The sequence below is a fragment of the Pinus tabuliformis genome, chromosome J (genome assembly GCF_031772625.1).
Source record: "Pinus tabuliformis cultivar Carrire ecotype Pingquan chromosome J, CPIR1, whole genome shotgun sequence".
NCBI classification, from domain to species: Eukaryota; Viridiplantae; Streptophyta; class Pinopsida; order Pinales; family Pinaceae; genus Pinus; species Pinus tabuliformis.
The window spans coordinates 948572344-948596668 of record NC_142295.1 but is presented as its reverse complement, the minus strand read 5'-3'; positions in this window follow the sequence as shown (position 1 = coordinate 948596668).

Here is a 24325-nt window from a genome sequence, read left to right as displayed (position 1 = left end):
CAGAAGAGTCTTTCCAAATCGAAGATTGATCTCCTGGATCTCCACAACATAGGTAGGGCATGATGTTTCCCCAGTGTATACCTGCTGGGCCTGTCTATTGTTGGGGTTCGGGTTCAGTTGAGCAGGCATTTGAGGTTGCCTTGGAGGAGCAGGAGGTAATGGTTGAGGTTGAACTGGTGGTGGAGGCAAAATGGTGGGAGGAGTGTTGTACTGGGGCCTCCACCCCGACTGAGGTGCATTCCACTGAGGCTGTGGCTGGGCATGTGAGTGATATGAATGAGTAGTGGGCTGAGTGGGGTACTGAGGTGGATAAGACCATGGAGGAGGCATAGACCAGGAAGGATGAGCAGGGGGACCCCAGGAAGGCATAGGAGTAGATTGGTTGGGGCTGTAATAAGCTTGGGGTGCCCCTTGCATCCCCTGCTGGTAAGGTGTAGGTCCTTGTGGCCTCCTTTGGTTGAGGAAATAGAGAGGTTCAGTGGGGGTTTCTGTCCCTTGGTACATGGCTTTAAGCCCAGGTAAGGTTGGACATTGATTTGTGGGATGGTCCTCCTCACAAACGAAGCACACTTCAACCGAATGCAATGGGCATTCGTTCTTAGGGTGTCTCCTTGTACATCTAGGGCAGAAGATAGCCAAGGCCCTCTCAGCTTCTTCCTTCTTCTGCTGGATCCTGAATGTGTCAAGTTGCATGGCAATAGTCTATCTCACCTCACTCTTAAGATCTTCTAATTGATTTGCAAACTCATGCTTGGAGAAAGGAATACCAGCTGAGAGGAGGTTTCCTCTACTTCGTTTCTGGGCTGCCCTAGAGTGGTTTCTAAACACAATCTTGATGTCCTCATAAGGCAGTTGGTAAATATCTCCCCCATCTAACATGTGAAGGGTATCTAAGAGGTCTTCAGGGACTCCTCGGAGCAGGACCAACTTGAGGGATTCAGGGTCAAGTGTGCACCTGGCCCGTTTATAGCTAAGTTGGAACCTCTCCTCATAATCCTCTAAGGACTCATCATTTCCCATGGTCATCCGAAAGATTTCTCCCTTGGTTTCCTTGGACCTACATTAGTCTCGGTACTTGGTATTGAAAGCTTGCTGCATCTGAGCCCAAGTGGTGATACTGTTCCCAGGTAAGCCCATGAACCAGCGCAATGCTGCATCCTTAAGAGTTGAAGGGAAGAGTTTCAGCTTCTGCTCATCTTCAGTATAGTCATAGGTTCGACAAAAGACAGCAAACTCAAACAGGAAGGTATCAGGATCTTCAGTAGTCAGTCCATGGAAGTGAGGTAGAGCGAAGGGACTAATGTTTTTCATTTTCATGTCTCCATTGGTTTCTCGGATGGGGAAGGCACCTTCTATTCTCTCATCTTCTCCTCTATTGTCAGCCATAGCTTCAGATGGGATGGTCTCTAATTCTTCTTCTGCTATAGGATCTTCGTATATCTCAGGAGGTTCACCTATAGGTTCTTCTGGATCACTGTCACCGAAGAAGAGAGAAGGGTGACTCAGTGATGTGGTGGGGGTGTTGGGTAAGAATTTGCCTGTTTTATCTCGATTCCTACGAGGCATGAAATGGAAAGACTTTTTTGATTGCTTTTGTTTTTTTCTTTGGTACCTGCAAAACTGAAACAGATTGATCTACAACTAACTATCTTGCTGAAATAAAAATGCAGAATTGAAATGAAAGCAGGAAAGAACTAATCTACTTTGCTCAAATGGAATTGCAGGAATGGAAATGCTAGTCTACGCTTGCAGAATTGAAATGTTAATCTATGCTTGCAAAATTGAAATTGCGGAATTGAAATGCTAATCTATGAAAGCAGGAAATTTCTATGCTACTTTTGCAGAATGGAAATGAAATAAACTACTTGGCAGAAGGCGAGAGTAGGAAAATAGAAGAAAAGCAACAATTAGTAATACTCTGACGCTTCCCCGGCAACGGCGCCAAAAAGATGGTGGGCTCCAGTATTGTAGCAATAATGCTACAACTCCTGGAGCTTCCTTCTCTAATTTTATCAACCCGGTAGTTCGTAACAAACTTGGAAGCGACGGTGCTGTATGCACAAGTACTAGCTCTTGTCGCAGCTATCACTTGGTCAGCTGGCACAAGTCCGCTAGGGCTCAAGCCAACTTCTATATGTTCTTAGAAGAAGCTTTTTAAGTGATGAACGAAAGCTATCTCAAAGGAAATTAACCTATTTTGCAAGAATGAACTGAAAGCCAACAAAGCATGGAAACCCTAGTAAACCCTAATCTGACCAGCTTAATCCTTACGATGCAATGGTGGGAATGCAACTTCTAAAAATGATGCCATTACTTCTAGTGAGATGAGATGCATGATTTTAAACTACTTTCATCTGAAGAGAACATGTTTTTGTATTTTTTCTCAAGTGTTTGGAGTTATGATGACTGTGCTTCTTACTGGGTCTTGACTGTGCAGGTGTAGTTCAAGGAGAGGAAGGCTTGGGAAAGGTCAGGAGGACTCTGAGAGGTTCCAGGGGATCCCTAACATCATTCCACAGAAGTTCACAACGTTCAGGTGCCTGGCAACCGTGTTTGCAAGCTTCTACAGGATGTCTGCAGGGGATCCTACAGGAAGCTCGGGATTTCTACAGGAAGTCTGCTACCTTCTACAGGATGTTCTGCAGTCGGAGTTTTGGGTGATGGAGGAGTGAATGAGCTGTATGGGTGGATAGGTAGGATGAGAGGGGAGCTTGTGATGGCCTATGGACAGAGAGATGATATGGAGAAGGGGTGTGTCAAGCTGGTTGGTCGATAGAAGGGTAGAGGCAAATGGAAGGCCGAAAAGATAAAACAACGTGGATAACAGAAGAGATGGTGGCCAAATGATCTAACTGGGAGGTAAGGAGATGGCTTAGGCACGGCTGAGAAGGATAAGGACGTGATAGAGTGGTGCTGCGCAGTGTAAATGGAACAAATCACCTCTGTCTTGCACAAAACCGAGAATTCATCAACCTATTCTAACTGTTGTATTAAAAACCAAAGAACAACGATGTGAGTTAAGAGAGAAATCGTGCATGGTGCTGAAACAAGGAGTTATTGCTCAAGATCTAAATGCATGGACACTTCTACCAATGGAAATATGACTTTAAAGCTTGCATGAACATGTAAGACTACGTTTTTTGGTGGTTGGCACGGTCTACACTCCCAATCTCTAAACAGAGGTGGAAGTGAGTGTACGATCAACCTTTTCTTGGAACTCTGATGAATTCTAACCCTCCTCTTCTAATCTAAACTGCTGAAAGCATTTTATCCATAAGACTAACCTACTTAATCACATCAAGAAATTCAAATCAGCAGACTGTGTTTTCCAAATGCATGTCAAGGCAAAGAAATGAAATGCTGAAAGGAAAGACAAGTAACAATACAAAGAAAGGAGGCCTATTGCTCTCAGGTTGGGCCCAAACTTGAGAGCTATAGCTCCTCTAAGAACTCAGAATTGAACTCAAATCTGCCTGCCTTTTATTAAAAGATCGTAATCACAAGTCTAACAACATGCCAAAAATGACTTACAAAGAGCAAAACAGAGCTATAGCTCGTGATTCAAAATCTGCAACAAAGGTTCAAAAGTCTCCATCGAAGGCTACAACCTCAATATTTATACATTATGAGGGCCAAGCTGGCCTCCTAAATTAGTGGGGCTTGGCTGTCCAACTAAAAGTAAACTATTGTTCCCGTAGAATCCGTTGGCTGCCTTCTAGCTCGGTGGTGATAGCTGTTGGAGCTCGGAGCTGGGGTGGAGATCACGAGGAAGGTCATTCAAGGCTGTGGACAACCTTCCTACAAACCCGCAATGCCACCTTGGCTGTCTCCTTGCCTCCATCTGCATGATCTTTGCTCCATTTAATGTAAAAAAAAACCAAAATTTGGGGCTCATCAATACCATGGACCCCCAACTTAGGAATGTTCCAGGAAATCAACCCAAAGCCCTCGTTTTGTAGCTCAAACTCCCATGCTTGACTCATCTTACTAGCACAAATAGTTACAGCACTCAGCCTACCAACACTCATCATATCAACATCCAACTTCCCCTCCTGATTGCATACACCACCAAAGACCACCCTGATGACTACTGCTTTGACCCGAAACACACAACATTTCTCAGTGACCCCAACTTCAGTTGTTGGGCCTTCACAGAGACCACCTGAGCAGAAATTAAACAAAAACCATAACAGAAGATCAAACCATTGCCCCATTTATAGAAGGTGCAGGCCTGGATTTTGATTCGGGACTGAAGATTAATACTCATGAAGTTGAGATCCCAATGCTCCACCATAATTTCCCATCTATTCTCATCGTCCTTCATCCAAACCCATGCCTTCCTCCCACGTGCGATTTAATAAATTTGGAGCAAAGGGATTAAATTTTTCTCACGCTCTTCCATTATCTTACCTTCTCATATGCAGGATCACTAACCATTTTCAATAGTTTCTATGTCATGGGGGTTGGGTTCTCACGTTGTGATATCTCTCAGAACCAATTTTAGTACCTTCATGATGGGAGCAGCCACGTTGCTGCAGTGAGGCGAGCCTTTCAATGCCACGAGGCGCGAGGATGGGGGAGCGGGGGATGGACTAGAATGGAGAAGGGTGACATAAATGAATGGAGTGGAGGAGGATCGAAATGGAATGGAGGCTTTTAAGAGTGGGAAGGAAAAGGCTGACAAGGTTTAGGGAGGAGAAGTGAAATGGGAGATGACAGGAGGGGGAGGAAGGGACGGGGAGGCTTATAAAGAGAACGAATAGATTTCGATAGTTCTTTGAATTCCTAAACTCTTGGTCGGGCCAAGAATGCCTACCTCAGTCCAATGATTGGAACCTATGATTATTATTAGGGAATGCAGATTATTTCCTCTATCTCATTCACTATACTTCTTTCAGTTTTCAAATGATAAGCCAAATTTTCTTGCTTATCTGCTTCCTGGTTATTCCCTCTTAGGATGTGAAAGAATGACACTGAATAAAAAATGGGAATGATACATTAGGATCTCTGAATGATTTGATTTAGATTCATGTTGTTTTTTGATGAATTGTATTTCATATGTTTTATAATCAACATTGAGTCTCCTAAGCCTTGGATCTTTCTAGTGCCCTTCTTTGAGCCAAGGAAAGTCCTAGAAACAAAATATAAGCCTCAACTTTATTATTTGTCTTCCTACCCATGCCCCAAGCATATCTATCTTTGATGTTTCCTTCGGGATTAATGAGAATCCCTCCCCCTCCCCCCACCCCAGATATTTGGTTATATGTTAAGAATGATGTTATAGTCATTAAAAATAAGGAAACTCTTTGCTCCCTCTAAAACCCTAGTCAACTACCATACACATGTATAATAGCCAGCTTTGAGGGGGTTCTTCCCCCTCCACTCGACGACATAATGGCCTTCTAGGTGTTGATCGCTTCTCTTCCGATGATGAAAAGATAAAAGGATAATCCTTCAAAAAATTTCAAGCGAATGGAGGAAATCCCTTCGGTGGTAATGCCCTTGGTCCTCTGTTGTTCAAATTTGGCCTTCATAGGTTGCACCCTAGTGGGAAGTTCTCTGAGATGTGCCCTTCACCCAAATCAATGGAATCATGCACTGGGAAGAATTGGAAATGCAAAACGAAAGAAAATTTGGGTGTTTATGTTGTCGGGAACAACTTGTTTGCCTTACTTTTCAAGTTCAAGGAGGTCATCTTCATAAATGGCCCCTATTTCTTTGGTAATAGGGGAATGTACCTCAATAAATGGTCTCTAGACTTTGATCCAGTGGAATACACCCCTAACGTTGTACGAGTGTGGGTCAAGCTCCCTCACCTTTTGTTGTCTTTTTGAAGTGATGGATGTCTTCTTTCTATCGATAATGGGGTAGGCAAATATATTAATAGAGCCGAGCCAAAGGGAGGCCAGTTTGCATATGTTAAAATCTGCATAGAATTTGATCTGGAGAAGGGACCTCCTGCAAAAATATTCCTTACAATGGGAGGGTGGGAGAATTGACAAATTATAGACTATAAGCATATCCCCTTTAAATGTAGGCTTTGTCACGAGTACGAGCACTTCACTAAGAACTGTCAGAAAGCACAAAGCGAGTCTCCTAATGGAAATCTAAGTAGTGGAAAACTCAGAGAAAAGGAGGTAACAATAAAGGTTCTTCATATAATAAAAATACAAATCATAATAGTAACACTCCCTCCTCTTCTATGAATCCATTTGGGGCTATTCAACCCCCAGAAGCAACCTAGTTGGAAGAATCAGCTCAAGATCCCCGACCAGTGCATGCAAAGGAGAATGTTGAGGATGAAATACTCGAAGAAGGAGAAATAAATGATTTAAATAAGGAGGACAAGGCAGGCCTCACATAATGTTAGTGGTGGACTAGTCATTTACCAAAGGGCCCAACTCACATCCCTTCCAATAGGTGCTCGAGAATATCAAGAAGGCCCAAGGAAACTATTAACGAGGAATATGTCACATGCTCTTGGAGCTAATGAGGAAGCTAGTAGTGAGGAGACTATGAGCACTGTCAAGAAGAACGTAAGGCATTCCAAGAAGAAGATTAGGGAAAATGAAGTCGAACAAAACAAGAAGCTGGGTAACCAATTACATATCTTAGATCTATTAAAAAATTCTAGAAGTAAAAGTGTAGTGGGGACATCAGAGGGTGGCTCCAAATCTCATTTACCCCCTAAATGATGAAGTTACTCTCTTGGAACATAAGGGGATAGGGAGTACCCTTGAAATCCCTCTTGGTTAAAGATTTGAATAAGATGGAAAAAATATACATTCTCTTTCTGCTAAAATAAAAATAAAAAAAAATTAGAAGAGGATGAATCAATGAAGGTGGCTAAAATTTTTATGATAGGCAGTGAAGGAGTTAGGCAGAGTTCTCGAGGAGCTTCTAGAGAACTAGGTATATTCTGGAATAAAAGGAATGTCTCCTTGGTCGAGTGCACAAAAAATACAAACTAGATCATGGTAATATTGGAAAGGAAGGACTCAAATGACAAGATCATAGCAATAAACATCTACACCCCTTCCACATATGGGGAGAAGTTAGAATTTTGGGACAAGCTCCTACCACTAAAAAGTGACAATTGGAATCAGATTTGTATTATAGGAGGGGACTTTAACACTACAATTGGAAACAACTCTAGCTCCGCAGTGCGGGTTGGGAGAAGGTGGGACACATTCTTGAACTATCACATCCTCCCACCCCACCTCCTCTTGATTTCTGTGCAGATTTTGCTTGCAAGATTGTTGATTGTCATGTGGACTTATTTCCTAAACCTCCATCCCCGCGTTCTATTGATCCTCTGGATTGTCCTGTGTAGTGTTCTCCCATTCGAGACTCCGCACTAGAATTGGTGTTGTGTAGCCAGCTTGCATTGTCATTCATGATGAGTGTGTGAGAGAATTTGAATAAGAACCCATGATGAAGGATGACATCCTTCTATCCGCACCTCATCCGCTCTATCCTGACATCCCTTGTGATTCGGCCATTTCTAATTTTCCCTGTGAAAACTTATCATCAGATGTTTCTAGTTTCGATCATTCATGGGACACACCGGATTTCAGTCTATAATTACATTATGGAGAGGACACATATTTATCTGGAAATCCATTCAATCTTTCAACTGTCATTTTCAAAAACACTGAAGGTGAACATCTTTTTTTTTCATCAACCCCTCTACATGATTCATCAGATCATGAAGATGTCAATGAACATCTCGAAGTTTCTAATCGTGGTTGTCATGATCTCTATACTTCTTCATTCACTCAGGATGTTGATTCACTCGTTGTTAATATATCTAACCCACTGGTCTCTAATAATCTACATGATGATGAAGTTGAAACCCCTCAAGTGATCGAGGCACTTCAACTTGCGCTGATGGCTATGTCAGGTCCTCGTTGTCTTGAGGTTAGTTCCACTTCTAGTCAGAAAATTGTTGAAACACCAAAGGCTCCTCATCACTCTCCTATGTGCATTGAAAATCAATCTAGTTCACAGATTTCACTTCCTCCACCTGAACCACACGATCCCATCGCTCACACATTGGAGGAATCATACACAACGAGCATGCTTGTGAAACACAAGTTGTCTTTCTTTCTCATGTTTGTTCATTTTTCACGGTCCAAAGAGTTTGCATGTTTATCGTTTGCACGTAGTGTGTCCCATCACCATGATATGTCCGCAGAATGCTTATCTTGCACTTTTACTCTTTTCTTTTTTGTGATCGCTTTTAAACTCAGAGTGTGTTGATCTTCACTATTGTATCTTTCATGTTTGATGGTTTACATTTATATCTTTCTTGTTTACCATGCCTTCACCAACATGGGCCATCCAATGCATCGGTGGCTACATTAGAAACATCACTTTACGTGAGAAGGCCCATGCACTGTTTAGCGTAGGAGTAGGAGTAGTGTTTGCTTTCTTGCTTTTCTTTGCTTTTGGTTTGCATGTTTGTTTGCTTGCTTACTTGCTATGTTTTCCTACTTACGTGATTTTCTTTTCTTGCTCACTTGCTTTGCTTTCTTATTTTGCTTTCATTTTACTTCTACTCTTTGCTTTCTTGTTTTCTTTTCTTGTTTGTACCTGTAGGTTAGCCTCACATGAAACCATGTTTGGCTCTCGAGACAAGCCGAGAAAATATAAGAGGACTTGTACAACTATCAACATTTGGTTATCTGTTGTCCTCTCTCTTTATGAAGAGCTTGTTTTCTTCAGTCAATGATACCCTGATGGAAAATACGTTTTGTTCAGAGTGAGTCTTAGTGAAAACACAACACTTGCACTTTAACTAGTACCGCCTACTCTAATTGGTTCTTTTGGGTTAACCCTTGTCAGCTCAGTCCAGTAGAGTAAGGTGAGGGGGAAAACCTTAACAAGTGTGTCAGGGGTATATATAAATACTTCTTTGAAGGGACAACTTCTTTTTCTCTCAATAAGTCGGGATCCCTCTTCTTTGAAAAATGAAAAAATAAGTTCCTATGCACAATTCTTTGAAAAATGAAAAATTGTGAAAATAAAAAAAATAAACAAGGCAAGAAGAGAAATGCTTCCTGCATAGAGAGGTGATGCAAGTAACTCCACTGGGGTACTAACTAGGCTCACTAGAAGTGGAGTGATGCTTGTGTTCCTGCGTGACTCCATCGGGGTACTGTCCAGGCCTACTGGCAGCGAAGCAACAATAGAGATGAAACTAAGACTCTGACATTTATGTTACTTATGCACTTATATAACCCTCATCCCAATCGAAACAACTTAGTTGACTTGGCTTGGAATGTGTGCTGACCGATCAAGAGAATGGTAAGGACTATGTCTTTCACCCAAGCAAGTTCTTAAGCCATGACGATTAAAGAATCGAACAATAATTTCGGAAAGGTTAGACTCACTTTTCACGAAACAAGGTACATACAAAGAGCTGGAGTTCTACTAGTGTGTCGAAAATGTTATAGCGGCTATAACCACCCTCCAAAATTTTGGCTCACGTGAAAATTTTGAAGCCTGCCTTGGATCCTGTGATCGATCGTTCCTTGGTCACTTGTTGGTAAGCTAATGATCTCAATCTCCCTTCCTTGATCTTAAGATTTGTTCAAGTTCTCATCTCATGTAGTATGTGTCATCTTCGAGCATATGGATTATTTTTTGTCATGCAAAGGGGATGTTGTTCTTCTATAAGGGGAATCTTTGTGCGTATGGTTGTTCTCATCATAGAGACATGTTTCACACTCACTTCACGCACTCTTGTCACGAAGGTTGTTGCATCAAGAAAAGTATGTTTTATACATTCTAGATGGTCTATGTTGTATCACTAAGTGTTCGTGTGTGATCATAGTCAATTCCTATCACTGTTTACACTAGTTTCATTGATCTCACACTTAGCCGATTTCCCGAGAAACCTAACCTCACCCAGCTTTTTGAAACTGCACACTTTGCTTATGCAACCCTCAAGATTTTTCCCTTTGCATGATGGGACTGCACAATGCGCAAAGACGTTAGCCTCCCTTGGCATCCAAAACTGCGTAGTGGTTTCCTCCAGTGTCCTTTCCCAGCCGGAACCCACTGTCATCAGATTATGCGCAGTATTGTCCCTCAGCTTCTCAATCTGTTTTGCAACCTAAAACTGTGTAGATGTGTCCTCTCGAGACCCATCCCTCAGTAGTGCCTTGCATTCAAAAACTGCATAGCATTTCCTCTCAGCTTCCCAGGCTACACGTCATTTAGAAACTATGCAGAGGTGTCCTCCCAGGACCCCATCCCGCAACAGTGTCCTACATCTCAAAACTGAGTAGTGTTGTCCTAGCTATCCAACTTTCCTTACACTCAAAAGTTGCAGAGAGAAGGAAACCAACCTTGCTATGGAAAACTGCATAGAGTAGGCCAGCAACCTTTCTCTCAAAAATTGCACAAAGAAGACTAGCCTTGCTGTAGAAAACTGCGCAGATCATCCCGACAGCAATCATTGTCTGTTGAAACTGCGTAGATCATCCCGACAGCAATCACTGTCTGTTTAAACTGCGCAGATCATCCCGAAAGCAATCATTGTCTGTTGAAACTGCGTATATCTATCTCTTAGTGACCACAAGGAAAGATGGCATGCCAGATGACTCTCAACGAGTTGAGGAGAAAGACCAAGGAACCAAGTTATGACAAGAGATCGGGACCTCATGAAAATTTTGTCATATGCATATCATCTTGAGGGTAAGTAAAGAATATCTTTTGAAGTACATCTCTTAGTGTAGCTTGAAGGACTTCATGTCATTGTCATATCATTATATCTTCAATAACATGCATGTTTGCAAGCACAAAGTTATTTCATGTGTTTCCTCTACGTGTCTTTCTTCCTTTTCGCTTGTTTGACCAACTATCGTCTTTGGCATGTTGATTGCTATGAGATGCTTGTGAGCCAGTTCTAGTAATGTCGAAGATTTTTCTTTGTGTGTTTGGGCTATCTTAGCTACACAAACACCCATCACACTCACGCACAAAGTGATAAGAAATGTCGCACAAGTTTCGTCATGGTCGTTCAATGATATATCTCAAGTGTCACACTTGTCTCTCTTAACCTTTAGACAGTCCCACTGAGCACATGTTTTGAGGTGTCTTGTCATCGATTCATGTTAAGTGTGTGATCACAAGGTCATGTATGCCATCCCAAAGGTTATTTCATTTTGTTGAACTCTGGTCCATAGGAGAATTCTTACAGCTGAAAACTTAAAGCGCAGAAATATCTAAGTACCTTCATGGTGTGTTTTATGTAAGGGTAAAGAGGAATAAATTCTGCATCTATTTCATAACTTCCCATTCCCTTTAGGCATATGGCATCATACATTTGAAATGGTCCAGTATATCCCATCCATTCCCCCAAATTGGAAAGATATGTTTGAGAATTGGTCCTTCACATGTCCTCAAGAAAAGTTCCAAACTCCTATCTCAAAGAGGGTATAGAGAACATTGCCTAAATTCCCTATGTTGGTCAATTTGGATCGAAAGAAATGAAGTAATTTTCAAAGACAAAAAACCTTTACTTTCCTGATCTGCTAGGAAGGCAATGATAATGCGCTCTGAGTCGCTCTCATCAAGAAGTCTCAAGAGTTCTAATATTGATGGCGTATCCATGTTGGAGAAGAGAAGGTTAAACATCTATTCCACTTCAGATCATTCTAAAATCTTCAGAGAAATGCAAGCAAGGTACAATGTTAAGAATAAATAAGGATGAGCTCCTAGCCTAAAAAACAATCAAACTTCAACATAGTTATTCTTCGATCGAGCTGCAAAGGGGAACCCAGGGGCGGGAAGAGCACGAGGGGTGATATATGACCCTGAAGAACAAGAAGAAATCAAATATGCATTGGGATTAGGCTCGACCACTATTAATAAGGTAGAATTCCTAGCACTCTAGAATGGTCTAGACATTGCTAAGAATCATAGCATCAGGGAAATTATTATTCTTGGGAATTCCATGCTAGTAATTAGAATGATCTCAAAATTCCAATCATAAATCGATCCCATGTGTCACCTATGGTGAAAAGGATTCTTCTAGAGTTAATTTTTTTTTTAAATCCTCCCTATACAATGTCATTAGTCAATTAAATGGGGAGGCATGTGGAATGCAAATCCTGAGCAAATTTGGGGGTTGGAGCTCTCGAATTAAATGGAAGTGACAAGGGATATGTTCCCATGCCACGACGAAATGATATCAAACTTGGAGCATCGAGCCATCACAGGTTCCTTCAACTCTGGATATTAACTCCTCCCATGTAGGACAAATGGGGAGTGTGGTGTATTAAGAGTCTACTTAGGGGAAGTAACTCAATATGTGGTACCTCGACGAGGTTAGCATCATCTTCGTAGCTTTCCATGGGAAGTGTTATCACCCCAAGAAACTCTCCTAGGTTGTATCTTAGAGATGCTCGGGAACATTACAAACTGAACAAAATGTTGGAAATGGATGAATGGAAGGAATGGAAGGAATGATGCATATTCAAGCTAGATAACCACTTCTACTATGCTTAACCCCAGACATGGGTGAATACCCCCAGGCTACAAGGCTTTAGACCACCAATTACTCATAGTTTGAGGAATAAGTGAACATCGAGAATACTGACCGCACCAGCAGATGCACAAGACCATGTGACGGCCGGTTGCAACCAATAAAGAGGTCGGCAAATCTATTTCCTAATGCACAAACAGGATGATAGCTCTCTGGGACTAAAATAATAGAAACCTGCATACACATTCAATGATACATACTAGATTCTAACACAGAGTTGGGATGACAGCCCCTCTAATGCTAAATATCAAGAGCATATGAACAAATGCATAACAGGCACAACCTAGAACATAATAGAAGTGGAAAGTGAGCAATTAACAACAAAAGAAGCTTGTATTAGCTGAAAATGAAGACCAGACGCTGCAAGTATCATAGTAGTTACAGTGTCCAGAAGTTGAACCTTACATCAAAATAATAACCATCAACCATCATCCCAGATTACATCTGTCTTTTGGATATATATAGAGTTTCATTACAAAGATATTTTGCTATTCTGGACGTGGAGGGGTCATAATGGACCACCAACCACCTTAACTCTCTGGTGGAGTCTCTGCTACGATCTGTTGGCTTTAATGAATGGATTTGATCTTTCTGCTACTCAGCGGTCCTTCTATGAGCAGGTGGAGCGTTGACTGAAAGAAGCTCCATACTTGATAAATGCTTTAACTACTCGAGGCACGTCCTTTTCTTCTCGGCCATACTTTCTGTTGAATGCAGTGGTTGAGGAATAACTGCGAAAGGTACCGGGAACTGGTTATGCTCGTCCTTCTCCCTCTCAGGTACACAAAACAGTTAAGGGCGCAAAGACCGCATGGCAGAAGCATGAGCATGATGAGAACAATCATCGGCCATTGGATCACGCAAATGAATGACTGAGATCAATTTGCGAGGGCTATCGAGAAGAAGTGGGAGCGAACGAACGAGGGTCGTTGGATTGCAGGCGGGCAGATCCAACAGTGATCGAGCGGCTAATGTGCGCGGGCAATAGCGAGCGGGGACAGGCGGGACGGGCGGTAAGTGGTATTCCCTGCATTGCTTTCGGAGGATGGTGGTAATCATACGCGGGCTTGCGATACGATTCATCGCGCGACGCATGGCAGAGGAAAACCACTTTCCCCGCTGGTTAACGGGTGGGCAGCTAGAACGATCGGGAGATGCGAATGCCGCCGAATCACGCGATGGATGGTTGGACGGCGGGGAAAACAAACGGTGTTTAAAGCGCGCGGGGGAAAAGGTTTTGGCGGCGGGGACTGTTGGATTAAGGCGATCAACGGCGGAGGAGCGATCGCAATATCGCGTCGGCGGAAGACAAGGGGGCGTAGCCTTATAGCGATTTGCCGATTGCGATGACGAAAAAAGGCTTATGAAAAGCGCATGGTCCCATGATCACAGTTATATGACTGTTTGAACTCAGTGCTCGGGGCTAAGGAAATATGGGTTATGCAGAGTTTAGAGGAATAAAACAGAGGTAGCAGGGTGAAAGGAATTAAACGGGGGAATAGGGAAAGGCGAGGATAACCGATGTAGACCATCTCTGAGCTAGCAACCAAGGACCGAGCTTATTCCTCCTCCTCGAAATCAACAACATGTAGCAGAGCTAATAGGAAGAACGATGGACAAATGGGTGATTATTATCCTCATTAACGGTATTACAATTGATAGTATTAATGATGAAGAGTTTTTTGCAATCTCCCCCTCATGCCTCCATAAAATGTTTGCAAGGTTTGTTAATGTGGTATGTTGGGAAGGATGAGTTCGCAATCATCATGAAGATTAGAAAAGATATGGCATTAATGGTGGTGGAGAAGAGCACTCAGGGAAGCCGGGATAAGGAAGCCCTATTTATGTCAGTTCTGCCAAATATTTGGGCATCTGTTTTCATATCTCTAGGGCCTTATTCTCACATTTTTCCTCTCTTGAAAGGTTTAGTGATGGTGTCGATAGGTGATCAAACTTCGGAGGTCGAGTCAAAGCATTAGAAAAAAGCAGCGGAATTCTTGTTTAAGTTGCTTATTGGTAGGACAAACCTTCTAACACATCTAATTGAGTTGTTGGAGAGCAAAGTAGACAATGCGTGCATGCATAGATGCCAAGCTTGAAAGTTTGGAGACGCGAGTGGACAGGAAAATCATCATGACAGAAGTTGACTTGTTATCTAGTAACTCAAAGCTTGTTTGTGGTAGTTTATTTGATGAGGTCTACGAGCTTCTCGTCGGTAAGCCAGACTCCAGACCCTATGAGCAGCAAAGGCCCTCCGGTGGTAAAGAAGTCTCCAGGGAGGAAGTCGAGTCATCCAAGTCTGTTTAATCATGTCTCTTTATGTACTACAAATATACTTTGTTTTTGGGCAATTTTGTAGGAGATATGGTAAATATCAATCTAGAATTATAGTTCATAGGGTCGGTTAAAATAAGAAAATCTTGTTTTAGTTATATTGGAATGTGCAAGTGTTACAACTCATTGAAGCAAGTTTTGTTAAATCTGATGTAAATGGTTTTAGCCATGTAATCCATATTTTATAATAGAAAAGCAATTGTTTAGTTTTAAAAAAATATGGTTACATGTTTGTATATATGTTTAACTTATATATTAATTTTTTTTATCATTAATAATAATAATAACAACAACAACAACGCCAATTTAAAATAAATTTATAATTTGGTTATTTTTTATGATTTTTTTTTAGCAATGTGAGATGTATCATAAAATAAGTGTTTTGATGCCTATTGTGGATTGTTGTCTATCAACATTTACCAACCATTTAAGTGATATAATTGTGCTAGTTATTAGTCAATATTTAAGATAGTTGTTATAAACTATTATTCATTAGTGTAAGTTAATTCAACATTGATATTTAAAAAAATCATACACTTGACATAACTCATTAAGAGGAAAATGAACTTTTAACCAATAATCTTACTTCAAAACCAAAAAAGCAAATTCACCCTAAATTATATTTACAAGAAAATCAATATCTCGTACTTTCGTTATTAAAAATGTCATTTAACCTCAATAACATACATGAAACTAAATACTATTCTATAAATTATTCAAAACGTAAACTTAAAATACTATAAATCAGCCTACAATAAATTTATAAACCTTAAATTATCAATAATAAATTTATTAATAATTAAATAAAAATAATTATTTTAATTTCTCGTTAACTTAAAATAAAAATAATTTTATTTTTCTTCAAACATAACTTAATAAGAAAAACTTCTAAAAATAATACATAAGTCATAATATACCACACTTTTATGACAATAAACATGTCATTAAAAACTGACAACTCAATATCCTAATTTGTGTAATTAAATCATTATTTTGATTAAATTTAAAGTATAATAATTATTAAAAAATTATTTATAATTTAAATTATTTATTTATATATTTTATAAAATATTTAATTTAATTAAAAAATTATTTAAAATTAAATTAAAATTTACTAATTAATTATAAAATGAATTTATTATTTGATTTAATTCACACTTGGTTTTTTTTATGGCTGTTGATTCTGGTCAAGAATTATAGTCGTTGGATGTTCTGTTCTGACTATTTAACATGTAAAGTTAGATTTGATTCTTCAACTTGTTTTGACGATGAACCACACTGGTTGGTTCGAAACAGATCAACAAATGAAATATCATGTGATTTACGCCAAAAAATTTCTCATAAACTTGATATGAATCACAGAAGCCTCAATTCAACAAATGAAATATCATGTAATTTACGCAGAAAAATCTCTCATAAACTTGGTTTTCCTTTTAAAAAATTTATTAAAAATGTCAAACTTGGTTTTCCTTTTGAAAAGTTTATTAAAATGTAAAATATGGCTAGTGTAATATTTAATTTTTATATAGTATCATTTTAAGTAAATTTATAATTTCTTCTTATTTGAATTTTTTTTTTGAAATATATAAATGAAGTTAGCATATTATTCAAATTTATATTAAAAAATATTTACCTTATTTTAAACAAAATTAATAAAAAAAAAAAAAATATATATATATATATATATATATATATATATATATATAATATAAATAACTAAACTACACTTAAAACTAATTATTAAAAACTATCCTTCTTTTTTCACTACAAATACTAATAAATTTAATTATATTTCATAATGTCACATACCCCGGTAACCTCGCATGTAAAAGTAGGGAGTTAGAATTTTTCTTTACAAATTACCACAAGTGAATAACCAATTCATTACTCCACAATCATCATTACCATTAAACATAGTGTTCATTAACACATCAAATAAATTGCCATCAAGACAATAAGTTTCATAACCATGGCATGACCTTTAACCATCACTGTAATAACATAAACTGTGTAATGAATCCATGCATTCATTTCTTGATATCCTTAACCATGTTAGATAATCATGTACTAAGACATTATGGTTGTCACATCAATTAAAGAACCATCATCATTAAGGACCATCATCATCAACGGACACATAAGGCAATCACATCATTCACACCATAGAACACGGATATACCCTGGAAACCCCGTAGGGTGAAAACCAGCAAACGTTTAATCTTCTTATTAAACGCTCGTGAGGGATTTCACCCCTCACTCAATGGCTTATAAGGGATTCCATCCCTTAACCATTGTTATAAAATCATTACAATAAGTTATCATTAAGTTATCACATAACTAGCTACAAGCTAATACAATTTACATGTAAATCTTTCACTTACATACCGCCACATACAATAATCCTTGTGGCATGATTGTTCTAACAATGTATGTTCCTGCAACTCGAACTTATCCGCATGGAGCAGTAATCCTTTTCCTGCCATAATGTTAAACAACACTTTCCTTTGGCACCATCTGCCATCGTTTCCTGTCAATGCAGTCATCAACAACCTTGGCAACAAGATTAGTTACAATATTATTCAAACAATAATCAACCTCTAAAGAGATCTTTTAATATCTACTCATGTGCATGAGCAAGCATAACATACTAGCTAACTAGTATTTCTATTCAAGTAAATTCATGTTCTATTTTCACAATGCTTATACACATTGGTACATATCTCTCTCTAGGAGATCTAACCATTAGTTTTACAAGTCCATGTTTCTTTTTTTTTTTTAAAACATATAACACATTGGGTATGTTTACATACCAAGCAATAACTATTGTTCCGCGTCTTGCACATGCGACATAGTTTTGTTAACATATAAAGAACATATCTCTATGACACAACGACTGTTCTTTGAGCATCCATTAGCTTATCCTAATAGCTCTTCTTTAGTATATACAGTACACAAAATCTTATAATGAAACAAGTATGGGTTCTCAATATAGTAAAAGCACTATTTATTTATTCTCTTAAAAGAAAGAATCTCTAATTTGTTTCCAAGAAAACCCCTATTGGAATCCTTCATCATCATACTTGAAGTATGCGTTCTTTTCTAGAAAGAAACCATATTTATTATGTATATAAAACACACTTATGCATCTGGAAGCACAGCATTAGAAATTTTCTACCATGCATGCAATGCATATCTATCTCAAGAACTTTCGAAGTCAGCTAACAACACAAAGAATTTAAGCTCATTAGCAATTTTCTATTATGCATGCATGCATATCTATATTTTCCAGAACTTTGAAATCAGCTAACACACAAGCATTTAAGCTTATATCTGTTTTTACGAAAAACAACAAGTGACTGGCATTTAGCACATGGTAATCTTTCAACCATACCCAGATAAAACATACTTATATTTTCCTTTCAAGGAAGCGAACAAGATACTTATCTTATTCAGGGCAGGTTCATCCAGTCTTGACGTTGAAGGTTCCAGAAACCGCATAACACCATTCAGTTTTGTCGCATAGGCTTCTGAAGATCATTCCGCTTAATGCGCAGTCCAGTCTTTTGCTTTCCAGGCGACGCAGCGATGTACAACCGTTGTCCGCCCACGGCTTTAATCTCTTTCTCTCCACATCAAACAACCAAACGAAGGCACGAAAGCCCTCACCAAACCAGTCGATTCTTCAGCCGTAGAACGAGAAAAGAGAGTTCATCGAAGCGGCTAATGATTGCTCCCTCGAGTCCTCACTTCCGGCTTTTCTAGAATGAAAAGATGCGACTGTGTTTTCGCTTTCTCCCCCTTTGCGCGCTCCTTTTCTGTACCGAATAAAATCTTCCGAATATTTTTCAGGCTCGTGGGATCCAAAAACAAACAGCGGTGTATTTCCGCAGTTTTCAAGAGGAAGCCCCCTTCCCTTGTTTTGCTCCCAGCCACTCATATTTCCTCCCCCGCCATATGGGCCCGTGGAACTATCGTATCGTTGCCTTCCGCATACTCCATCTCCAATGCGGTTAAACAGATTCCGTTAAGAACGGTTCCATCCCTTTCGTAATGGAGAATTAACCAGATCTCAAGTAATGCCTCCCATATTCGATCTCATCAAGAATCAGTTCCGGAGGTTAAGGATCGGTTCCGAAACTGAATAACCATTCACAACTGTTAATTATGATGAGTTACGTGAGGAATTGTAACTAACTCATAATTCATTTTATGTTGAGTTACGCGAGGGATATGACACATAATCAAAATATTATAAAATTATTTTATATATCAAATTTTAATAAAATCCAACCAGAAACCATTTTAATTAATAATGCGCCTCAAATTTCTATAAGATTAACAAATTCTTTGATAGTAACATTTCTATAGAATTGAGAGGAGAAAACAAATATTCGAAATAACAGAAGTTTTAAAATTCTCGTAGGCTGGGCACGCGCTTTCGGCGGCATTGAAAAGTGACATAAATAATTAATTTCACTACAACACGTGTCGTGGAAAGACTGGCGGCTTCAGCGCAACGCGGCGGAAGTTTCATTTGTTATGTACGGTCGGAACTCATGCCAATGATGCCATGTCTATGCCCATGCATATCCTCTACTGCCATCATTATTATTAGGTCATATAATCTTTGATAAAAATTACAAAGTTTTGTTATTTTAAATTTATTTTTAAATTCACAATTCGATTGGGAATTTTGAATAACTTTTTTTTTTTGGCCTAACTCTAAATTTATGATTTCAAACAAATTATTGCAACAATTTATTGGAATCACAAGTTTGATAGCTAGTTTCTGCATAATCAAAGCGTCCCATGGGTTTTTTAGGGTGCTGAATCCAAATATGTAGTTAAAAAACCATTTTAACTGCAACAAATCAAGATTTAACCTCAATTTCTTCCACCGGATTTCCGTCACCGGAATCTCCAAAAAGTCGCATTATATACAACTTCCTACTTTTTAGTATGGTATATATTAAATTAAAATATACATTATCCTTTTTAAAAGTAAATAACAAATATTCATTATTTTTATGTAACATTCAAAAAATTTCATAATAAATAATGATGATTTTTCATTAAAATTTTAAAATTAGATAATATATTAAATATATTTGAAAATGCAAATTTTTAATATTCATAATAATTAAAAGTAAAATTTTTGAATAAATAGTATTTGAAAATTTTGAGTCAACACATTTAGAATCATTAAATATAATTAATTATAAGTACTAGAAAACCACGATCAAAATATTAGTCTTTTACAATGTCAAAATTATAGTGAGCTCGAGAGGCTTCTCTCCAAGCTTTTTGAACATAGGAATAAAATCTTAAATCAAAATAGATAATCTGTTTATTTAAGTCCGATAGACCATTATTTGGTCTCAATGGACATTAACCTTCCTCATCATCATCAAAATGTGATTTACAGAAATAATTCGCTCTTAAATATTAAAATGTGATTTAAGGAATTCGCTGTTAAATATTAAATCTAATAATTTCAATGAATTCCATACCTGCTTCCACCCGTAAATCTTATCCGCCGTCTCCGCGATCCGCGTAGCGAGGCGAGGCATCCGGATTCCCGAACCCCAAGCATCTTTTATCTCTAGCTTCCTAAATCTATTTTCGGAAAGATACCGCCGGTAATTTATTGACGGCGGCTAAAAGCGTCTGCTCCTTACATTTGTGCAATAAAAATTAATCCGCTCATGTGCAATTCATGAGGGCATCGCCGTTTACGACGTAACATTAAAATATGACAGACTGGCCCACGGCCGTAATCGTACCGTGGAAGCCACTGGTAATTTTGCACCGAAGGCGCGGCCGGTCGGGTTAAAAACAGACGGAATAATTTATACGGTTTGACGTCATACACAGGCGTTCAGCCGTTTTGTGGACAGTAAAAAGGTGGATTGGCCGAAATTTCTCGAGGTGTAATTTAAATATTTTATTTGGCTTTGTCTACTGAGGTGTCAGTTTATTGGGACATCCGGTTATTTTCCAAAAAAAAAAAATTAACAGTAACAGAGTTTAAATTTTGTTTGTTTAATAGTTGAATGAATTCAATATTATCAAAAATATTTGGATACAGTGTCATTTTAAAAATAACATAGTTTATTTATGTTTTTAATTAACAATTTTACAGTGTCATTCTAAAAATAATGGTTAGGAAAAAAAATATTCTATTTTCATATTTATTTTTATTTGAGAGGTAAAATGTTATATTGTATGAGTTTCTAGAAAGTGAGAGCGTTGCGAACTTGGATACTAGTGTCGAGAATGACTAGAGGTTCCCCAAATAATCGGAAGCTAAAAATTAATAATTATATAATTTATATAATAATCAAAATTAATATTGAATCAAAAAATTTAAATATTAAAATCAATTTAAATATAGAAATAATAAATATATAATCTCTCTTATATATAAACATATTCTCTGGGTGTCTCAATTCTCTAACACATGAACAAATTTACATAATACAAAGGAACAACTTTACATAAGTTTCTCTAGTTATTTTCAAGAGAAAAATCAAAACAACAAAAGAAATACTCATCACCATGACATCCCATAATTCGCCCTTAGGTCGAGGTGCCACAGGCTTTCTTAACCCATCAAGAAATTGCTCCAGTGTCTCAATTAAGAATATTGATGTTAAGGATGCCTTTGGCCTTTCTTCTTGCGAATGTTTCAACATAGGCTCATGTTTTGTGGGAAGTTCAGCGTATTTCTCTACAAGCTTTGTATTCTCCAATTCTAGGGAACCCGGGAACTTAAAAAAAACAGTCTTCAAAGCTCCTGGAACTTCCCCCACTCCCATTGCAGCTCCCACTAAAAAGGTAACATTCTCATACAATTCCAAAGCTTTGGAGAGCGCGAGAATCATTGGAATGGATTTTCCATCTTTAAGGAACGGTTTCAGTGTAACAAAAATAAAATGTATCCAAATTTATGGTTTTTTGGAATTAAAAATTGAAATTTTAATTTTAATAAAAAAATTATTAATAAAATTAAATTTCCATTTGTCTAAAAAAATTTATGGTTTTTTGGAATTAAAAATTGAAATTTTAATTTTAATAAAAAAAATTATTAATAAAATTAAATTTCCATTTGTCTAAAAAAATTTAATAATTTGTTTTTTTTAATAATTTTTATTAATCACATGGAATTTTAAGCTAACAGAATTTTATTAAATATTTTAAAACAATAATTAAATTTTATTAAATATCTAAAAAAATAATTAAATTTATTTCATGTACAGAAAACCAAGGCTTGCAACACATTTTTCCTATAAATTCTCTGATTAAAAAAAAACAAACAAACAAACACAACATTGCTGGAGTCCATGATCAAATAGGTTTTGTAGTCGCGGATTCAGTGAGTCAAAGCTGCCATAAACTCAACGGCGGTCATGAACTTTATCGTGCATAACACCCTTTTTCGGGTTTATCCTCGTTGGATTCCGGAGGGGATTTTCTGGTATTTTGATTCAGAGTGCTGAGGTTTTGGGTCAATTTATAGACTTCAAAGCCTCCGAGGCAATAGTAAACTTTAGTGGGTTGCATAATAATTTCCACATTGTTGGCAGAAATTTTATCGTACTCAAAATATAAGTCAAAACGTATCACACATCGGTTGCGTCGTTCTTTCCGTCGGTCCGCTTTTAATGTGGGGGACGATGTTTGTAACGTGGGTTCAACTACAGCTGGAAATTACTTCTGCACACAATCAAATACCGAGTACGGCGTAAACTTTTATGGTAATAGAATCGCATTTAACTTCATGCACGTAACAGACGGAAGTTTTAAATTTTCCATCTTTACACAAGTAGAAAACCAGCAACGGTGCCCTAGAAAATGGAGGGGGAAGGAATTGTTTGGACAGTTAAATTCAAAAACATCTTGGAGGCAGTGTTTGAATCGTGTTTTTATGCTAGAAATAGATTCAGTATCGTCAAAAAAAATTAAAACACCTAAAATTTTGAAGTTTAACAACTATAATTTGAATTTACAAAAATCTTGATTGAATTTTCTGTAAAATTAACTAAAATTTCAATAACTTTCTGAATAATTCCAGGAGAGTCCGGTACAGTTCCGGCATCCTATAATGATGCAGATAGGCGTGGTCCATTTCAGACTAGGCTTTCAGAATTATCATTTTAAAATGAACAAAAAAATCATTATAGTTTCTAAATCATTTTTTACATTTTCAACTTTTACTCAAAATATTTTGGCATTACAAATGCTCAGTTTGTTAACTATCTTGGTATTATAAATTCTCACATGATTATCCATATTTATCAATTATATAATTTATGATTTATAATTTTAATCATAATTTATGATTTATAATTTTAATATGGATTAAAGTTTATCCAAAAAAAACTGAAGTTTCAGCATCTAAATATTTTAGAATTTTTATTTTAAAAAAAATTATGAATTTTTTTTTTATATATACTATTTAATCAATAAAATTAAGTTTTTAAATTTTAGGTTTTCAATATTAATTTTGCAAATTGATACATAAATATTTTAATTTCTATTAATGTTTATTAACTATTTAATTTATGTCATGTAATTTCATTATGGATTCAAGTGTATCAAAAATAACTTAATGTTTCCAACTCAAACATTTCAGAATTTTTATTTGGAAAAAAATAATGAAAATATTTTCTTGATATATGTAATCCAACTAATGAAATCAAGAGTTTTCAAATATTTTTCCATTTCCAAGTTATATTACAAATGATACATAAGTATTTTAATGGCTACCAAAATTTATCAGTCATTTAATTTATATGACTATAATAATTCCATTATGGATTCATCAAAAAAACAAATTTAAGGTTTTCAAATATACTAAAAAAAAATTGCAGATCCCTGTAATTAGTGAATTTTTTTATTTTTTTTTTCAGAGAAAGAAAAACATCATGGATTTATATTAAGGAAATATAAAGATCTGCAATACATTACATTTTTTTGGGGGCTATGAGATGCCCAAAACCAGGTACTATATAGTGGAACAGATTTATCCAATTCACGGAACCTTGAAGCAAAACCTTACCCATATCTTCTTAACAGATTAGATTCAGTACATTCAGCAGCAGAAGTAAAAAGACACTAAGGAAAACTTGATAAGTCACATTCGTATAGAACTGAAGCTCAGAGAACTCGCTTGCCTTACTATGGAGAGGAGTCACATTCCGTTGATACTGAAATCCTGAATAAGAAAGGAGATTCCATCATGCATGACTGATAAAGAGCATAGACCTGGCGGCATGCCAAGACCATCCTTAGAGAGGAGATCAGCCTGGACGTTCCTGGAACGGGGGATATGCTGAAAAGATATCTGGTTCATTGAGCTCTGAAAAACATGATCAATTGAATACCTTAAATGAAAGTAATCTAATAAAACCATAATTTTTCTTAGAAAATAGT